This window comes from Solanum pennellii, chromosome 9 (assembly GCF_001406875.1).
Source record: "Solanum pennellii chromosome 9, SPENNV200".
Classification (NCBI taxonomy): Eukaryota; Viridiplantae; Streptophyta; class Magnoliopsida; order Solanales; family Solanaceae; genus Solanum; species Solanum pennellii.
Genome location: NC_028645.1, coordinates 19,418,244 through 19,426,585, shown reverse-complemented (window position 1 = coordinate 19,426,585; position 8,342 = coordinate 19,418,244). Strand labels below are relative to the sequence as shown.

At 28.4% G+C, this 8,342-nt stretch overlaps 1 pseudogene; it reads left to right on the top strand.

Annotated features, from left to right (window-relative positions):
- Positions 1-8,342, top strand: part of LOC107030036 — a 60,408-nt pseudogene that overhangs the window by 50,992 nt on the left and 1,074 nt on the right.

The window sequence follows — 8,342 nt, the reverse complement described above, 5'->3', positions numbered from 1 at the left end:
TATATATATATATATATACACACACACACACACACACACTGACATATTTAAATTATTATTTTATTTAAATAATATTGAATTCACGATGTTGGTATTTATTAAATATAGATAATTATTTTAATAAATATCGACATTTCGTGATCGATAAATTAATATTCTAAAAAATACTGACATCCCGTGATCAATAAATTAAATACTTCTCTTGAAAAAAAGAATAATATCAAAACCCTAACTCAAATGTATCTCTCTCTCATACCTACCCCTTCACCCGCCTCTCTCTCTTTCCCTCATCTCTTCTCCCCTCGCCCCTCTTTCCTCTCTCCTCCTCCGAATGGATCACCGGCGACCAGCACCCCCGGCGACTCCTCTTTCTCCCTCTCGTCTTCCTCTTCTCCTCTTCCCTCGACCCCTCTCTCTTTCCCCCTCCTCTCTTTTTTTTTCCTCTATCCCCCTCCCATCTCTTATCCATAGCTAACTCCGGCGAGGATCAACAGCCAGCCATCGGCGAGCATCCAGCAGCAGCAGCAGCCACAACTCCGGCAGAACCCCAGGCGGCCAGCAGCTTCAACCAACGACAGCAAGCCAGCAGCTCGGCTAGAGGGCGATAGAAACAACACCAACTGCTCAAGCTGAGGCTCAAATGCCTGTGATTTCATACCAAACGGATCTGTCTAGGTTTTTTTCCCTTTTTATTATTACCTCATAATTTTCTTAATGATGTTCATAAGTTATCAACAGTTTGTTACCCCTTTTTTATTATTACCTCATAATTTTTTGTATTGATGTTCATAATTCTTTAGGACAACCTAAAGGAACTAGTTTTCTGACTTTGGGGGTTGCTACTTTCTGCTTGCGTTTTTGTATGTACATCTCCCTTAAAAGATTTTGATTGAAGTGCTTGAAGTGTTATTAGAATCTCTAGTTGAAAACATATTTCCAAATTTGTTTATTGAAGTGCTTGAAGTACTATTATTATGGTAGAGTTGTAATATTTTTGTTGTTAGTAAATGGTCCTATCATAAAGAAAAAATCATACATCCTCGTGTTTGGGATAAATTAGTAGGTTGGTGGGAATCCATACTTGAGTTGAGCTATTGATGTTAGTGAATCAAATCGAACTATTTTGAAATAAAAATACAAATGACTTAAGAGTATGACTTAATGCCCTACTTGATCTTCTTGTATGTAACATGTCGTGTAAGTAAGTTCAAACTCTATTTTTCTTGTGTTAACTTTTTTACCTCTTTTCGTGCTAGGCAACTCTGGAAGCTCAACATATAAAAAAGTTGATACAACATTATATTGCTTCTTTCATCAAAGTTGGAGATAAGGTTTGGTGATTATAAATCTCTAAAGTTTAAGTACAATTATTTTATATAGTGTGTTTGTATCCACCTACTTCATTTGTATCCATCTTGTGTAGACACTTAGCTTTAAATTTAGAAATAATACATTTTTTAAGGATAAGTATCAATACTAGTTGATCCTATTGATGATTAAATCGATTTTCTTGCAAAATCGGTTTGTGTCCATCTAGTGTTGACACATAGCTTTAAATTTAGATTTAATATATTTGTTAAGCATAAGTACCAACACTAGTTGATCCTATTGATGACAAAATCAATTTTCTTGCAAGATCGGTTTATGTCCATCTAGTGTTGACACTTAGGTTTAAATTTAAATATAATGTATTTGTTAAGCATAAGTACCAACACTAGTTGATCCTATTGATGACAAAATCGATTTTCTTGCAAGATTGATTTGTGTCCATCTACTGTTGATACTTAGCTTTAAATTTAGAAATAATATTTGGTAAGGATAAATATCAACACTAGTTGATCCTATTGATGACTAAATCGATTTTCTTGCAAGATCAATTTGTGTCCATCTAGTGTTAACACTTAGCTTTAAATTTAGATATAATATATTTGTTGAGCATAAGTACCAACACTAGTTGATCCTATTAATGACAAAATTAATTTTCTTGCAAGATCGATTTGTGTCAACCTAGTGTTGGTGAATATAGTGTTAGAAGTAAGTTAAAACTAAACTAATTAGACTTAGAAAATTGTTAAATATTTCAAATAAATTAATGTGATTTAGTTGGTGAATATAATGTTTTAGTTAAGCTAAAACTTAACTAATAAAACTTAGAAAGTCTTTAAGTTCTCACAATACTTAATGTGATTTAGTTGGTCAATATAGTGTTAGAAGTAAGTTAAACCTAAACTAATTAGCCTTAGAAAGTCTTTAAGTTCTCCAAATACTTAATGTGATTTAGTTGGTGAATATCGTGTTAGAAGTAAGTTAAAACTTAACTCATTAGACTTAGAAAGTTGTTAAGTTTTCCAAACAAGTTATGTGATTTCATTGGTGAATAGTGTTAGAAATAAGTTAAAACTTAACTAATTATACTTATAAAGTCATTAAGTTCTCCAAATAATTAATGTGATTTAGTTGGTAAATATATTGTTAGAAATAAGTTAAAACTTAACTAATTAGACTTAAAAGTTGTTATGCTTTCCAAATAAGTAATGTGATTTCGTTGGTGAATATAGTGTTTGGAAGTAAGTTGAAACTTAACTAATAAGACTTAAAAAGTCTTTAAGTTCTCCAAATACTTAATTTGATCTAGCTGGTGAATATAGTGTTAGAAATAAGTTAAAACTTAACTAATTAGACTTAGAGAAATTGTTAAGTTCTTCAAATAAATAATGTTATTTCATTGGTGAACATAGTTTTTGGAAGTAAGTTAAAACTTAACTAATTGGACTTAGAAAATCTTTAAGTTCTCCAAGTCAGTTAATGTAATTTAGTTGATGAATATAGTGTTTTAGTTAAGTTAAAACTTAACTAATTAGCCTTAGAAAGTTTTTAAGTTCTCCAAATACTTAATGTGATTTAGTTGGTGAATAAAATGTTTAGGTTAAGTTATAACTTAACTCATTAGACTTAGAAAGTCTTTAAGTTCTCCAAATAAGTTAATGTGATTTAGTTGGTGAATAAAATGTTTAGGTTAAGTTATAACTTAACTCATTAGACTTAGAAAGTCTTTAAGTTCTCCAAATAAGTTAATGTGATTTAGTTGATGAATATAGTATTTTAGTTAAGTTAAAACGTAACTAATTAGCATTAGAAAGTCTTTAAGTTCTCCAAAAACATAATATGATTTAGTTGGTGAATATAGTGTTAGAAGTAAGTTAAAACTTAACTAATTAGACTTAGAAAGTTGTTCTGTTTCCAAATAAGTAATGTGATTTCGTTGGTGAATATAGTGTTTGGAAGTAAATTCTCCAAATACTTAATATGATTTAGTTGGTGAATATAGTGTTAGAAGTAAGTTAAAACTTAACTAATTAGACTTAGAAAGTTGTTCTGTTTCCAAATAAGTAATGTGATTTCGTTGGTGAATATAGTGTTTGGAAGTAAATTCTCCAAATACTTAATATGATTTAGTTGGTGAATATATAGTTAGAAGTAAGTTAAAACTTAACTAATTAGACTTAGAAAGTTGTTAAGTTTTCCAAATAAGTAATGTGATTTCTTTGGTGAATATAGAGTTTGGAAGTAAGTTAAAACTTAATAAATTAGACTTAGAAATTCTTTAAGTTCTCCAAATACTTAATGTGATTTAGTTGGTGAATATAGTGTTAGAAGTAAGTTAAAACTTAACTAATTAGACTTAGAAAGTTGTTCTGTTTCCAAATAAGTAATGTGATTTCGTTGGTGAATATAGTGTTTGGAAGTAAATTCTCCAAATACTTAATATGATTTAGTTGGTGAATATATAGTTAGAAGTAAGTTAAAACTTAACTAATTAGACTTAGAAAGTTGTTCTGTTTCCAAATAAGTAATGTGATTTCGTTGGTGAATATAGTGTTTGGAAGTAAATTCTCCAAATACTTAATATGATTTAGTTGGTGAATATATAGTTAGAAGTAAGTTAAAACTTAACTAATTAGACTTAGAAAGTTGTTCTGTTTCCAAATAAGTAATGTGATTTCGTTGGTGAATATAGTGTTTGGAAGTAAATTCTCCAAATACTTAATATGATTTAGTTGGTGAATATATAGTTAGAAGTAAGTTAAAACTTAACTAATTAGACTTAGAAAGTTGTTCTGTTTCCAAATAAGTAATGTGATTTCGTTGGTGAATATAGTGTTTGGAAGTAAATTCTCCAAATACTTAATATGATTTAGTTGGTGAATATATAGTTAGAAGTAAGTTAAAACTTAACTAATTAGACTTAGAAAGTTGTTCTGTTTCCAAATAAGTAATGTGATTTCGTTGGTGAATATAGTGTTTGGAAGTAAATTCTCCAAATACTTAATATGATTTAGTTGGTGAATATATAGTTAGAAGTAAGTTAAAACTTAACTAATTAGACTTAGAAAGTTGTTCTGTTTCCAAATAAGTAATGTGATTTCGTTGGTGAATATAGTGTTTGGAAGTAAATTCTCCAAATACTTAATATGATTTAGTTGGTGAATATATAGTTAGAAGTAAGTTAAAACTTAACTAATTAGACTTAGAAAGTTGTTCTGTTTCCAAATAAGTAATGTGATTTCGTTGGTGAATATAGTGTTTGGAAGTAAATTCTCCAAATACTTAATATGATTTAGTTGGTGAATATATAGTTAGAAGTAAGTTAAAACTTAACTAATTAGACTTAGAAAGTTGTTCTGTTTCCAAATAAGTAATGTGATTTCGTTGGTGAATATAGTGTTTGGAAGTAAATTCTCCAAATACTTAATATGATTTAGTTGGTGAATATATAGTTAGAAGTAAGTTAAAACTTAACTAATTAGACTTAGAAAGTTGTTCTGTTTCCAAATAAGTAATGTGATTTCGTTGGTGAATATAGTGTTTGGAAGTAAATTCTCCAAATACTTAATATGATTTAGTTGGTGAATATATAGTTAGAAGTAAGTTAAAACTTAACTAATTAGACTTAGAAAGTTGTTCTGTTTCCAAATAAGTAATGTGATTTCGTTGGTGAATATAGTGTTTGGAAGTAAATTCTCCAAATACTTAATATGATTTAGTTGGTGAATATATAGTTAGAAGTAAGTTAAAACTTAACTAATTAGACTTAGAAAGTTGTTCTGTTTCCAAATAAGTAATGTGATTTCGTTGGTGAATATAGTGTTTGGAAGTAAATTCTCCAAATACTTAATATGATTTAGTTGGTGAATATATAGTTAGAAGTAAGTTAAAACTTAACTAATTAGACTTAGAAAGTTGTTCTGTTTCCAAATAAGTAATGTGATTTCGTTGGTGAATATAGTGTTTGGAAGTAAATTCTCCAAATACTTAATATGATTTAGTTGGTGAATATATAGTTAGAAGTAAGTTAAAACTTAACTAATTAGACTTAGAAAGTTGTTAAGTTTTCCAAATAAGGAATGTGATTTCTTTGGTGAATATAGAGTTTGGAAGTAAGTTAAAACTTAATAAATTAGACTTAGAAATTCTTTAAGTTCTCCAAATACTTAATGTGATTTAGTTGGTGAATATAGTGTTAGAAGTAAGGTAAACCTAAACTAATTAGCCTTAGAAAGTTCTCCAAATACTTAATGTGATTTAGTTGGTCAATATAGTGTTAGAAGTTAGTTAAAACTTAACTATTTAGACTTAGAAAGTTGTTAAGTTTTCCTAACAAGTAATGTGATTTCGTTGGTGAATAGTGTAAAAAGTAAGTTAAAACTTAACTAATTAGACTTAGAAAAATTGTTAAGTTCTTCAAATAAGTTAATGGGATTTAGTTGGTGAATATCGTATTTGAATTAAGTTAAAACTTAACTGATTAGACTAAGAAAGTCTTTAAGTCCTTCTCTAAATAAGTTAATTTGATTTAGTTTATGAATATAGTGTTTTAGTTAAAAACTTAACTAATTAGCCTTAGAAAGTCTTTAAGTTCTCCAAATACTTAATGTGATTTAGTTGGTGAATATAGTGTTAGAAGTAAGTTAAAACTTAACTAATTTGACTTAGAAAAATTGTTAAGTTCTTCAAACAAGTAATGTGATTTCGTTGGTGAATATAGTGTTTCGAAGTTAGTTAAAAATTAACTAATTAGACTTAGAAAGTCTTTAAGTTCTCCAAAAAAGTTAATGTGATATAGTTGATGAATCTAGTGTTTTAGTTAAGTTAAACCTTAACTGATTAGCCTTAGAAAGTCTTTAAATTCTCCAAACACTTAATGTGATTTAGTTGGTGAATATAGTGTTTGAATTAAGTTAAAACTTAGCTAATTAGACTTAGAAGGTCTTTAAGTTCTTCAAATTTTCAACTAACTTTTCTTTATTAATCTGGAAATATTCTTCCTCCATGTCCCGCAAGTAGTGATGATAGAGCTGATTAGGAGGGTGATGAGAGTGATAAGGGTGATAAGGAGAGTGACGGTGATAACGAGTAGTTGTATTTGTTTGACATTTTAGACTTCTATATTTTGGAATTGTTTGATCGTATTTTAGTTTAATTTGAAGATGGATGAAGTTTATTTTGAAATAGTTTAATGTATATTTTGAAAATACTGTGTTGTTTTGGTTGATGAAGTTTATTTTAAAATAGCTAATATGGAATTGTTTGAGTTGGATGAATTTTATTTTGAAATAGCTTATTTGAAATTCTTTGGGTTGTTTTGATATAAATATACAGGTGGGATACTCAAATAGCAGCTCAATGCTGCCAGATTTGTAGCAGAAATACCGACCTTCGGAGTTCGGAATCTAAAAAATAAAAAATAGAAATACCGACCTCCGGAGGTCAGAATCTAAAAAATAAGAAATAAAAATACCGACCTCTGGAGGTCGGAATCTAAATAATAAGAAATAGAAATACCGACCTTCGAATGTCGGAATCTCAAAAATAAGAAATACAAATACCGATCTCCAAAGGTCGAAATCTCAAAAATAAGAAATAAAAATACCGACCTCCGAAGGTCAGAATCTAAAAAATAGAAAATATAAATACAGACCTTCAGAAGTCGGAATCTAAAGAATAAGACATAGAAATACCGACCTCCAGAGGTCGGAATCTAAAAACTAAGAAATAGAAATACCGACCTCGAGAGGTCGGAATAAAAAAAAATAAGAAATGAAAATACCGACCTCAAGAGGTCAGAATCTAAAAAATAGGAAAAAAATACCGACTTTCGGAGATCGGTATTCTAAAATTTGATAATTGAAAATTCTGACCTCCAGAAGACGAAAATAATAAAAATAAAAAATAAACAAATATATTAAACTGACCTTCGGAAGTTGGAAACTAAAATTAAAAATTACCGACATAAACTAAAACTAACCTCCGCAAGTCAGTAAATACCGACCTCCAGAGATCGGAATCAAATAATGACCAAGCTTTTTCTGAATTAAGCTGGGAAGTTGGTTTTGATCGGTATTTCAGGAATAATGATCTCTACGGATTGGTATTTCTAAAACGATATTCACTGTTTTTTTGAGAAATGATTCAAATTCTAGTGGATCAGACCAATCTGATTTTTTTGATGTGATGCTTTCCACTCTTCTTGAGAAAACTTTGGATACGACCGTAATGCACACAGATTTGGTAAGCCATCTTATCTCAACTGTTTTGGTTACTTAAAAGTTTTAGGTAGAACATTATCTTACTATAAAATTAACTTCTAATTTTCTTATGCCAAGAGCAAGAAAAATAGCTTTTTCAAATTTACTATAATGTCATTAATTTTAAATTCTTGTGAAGAAATCAACTAAAAAATAACGATACAAATCACTCAATGAATGTTATCTTACATCTATTTAATCATATATTATATAATAGATTAATAATATTAGAGGTTAATTAACTATTAAAATATAAGTAACTGTTTACTTTCAATTATACTTACAACTTTTTTTTTTGAAAAAAAATAATATAAAGTGATTAATATTTATATTAGAAAGTATATTTTTGATCTTTATTTAACAACATATTAATCTCATCTAATATGTGTACTATTGAATTAAAATAGGCTATTTAATTAATTATTACTTCTGTTTCATGAATTTGGGATGAGATAACAATATATATTATTGTTTAATTATATTATAAGTTAAAATATAATATAATAGCAATCAAAGAATACAAACAAAATATTAAATTAAAGGGAAAAGTTAAATAACAAATCGCTCCTGTTTACGGAGTTCATTTATTGCATGAAACACGTCATTCTAATAAATTAAAGAAAAAAATATATTCAGTGACTATAGAGTAAGATTTGGCGCACCATAATTCATAAAAGTGAGAAATGATGGAAGTAACAAAACAAAGAAAGACGATTGTACTTAATAATTTTATTTACCAAAATATCAACCCCCCCC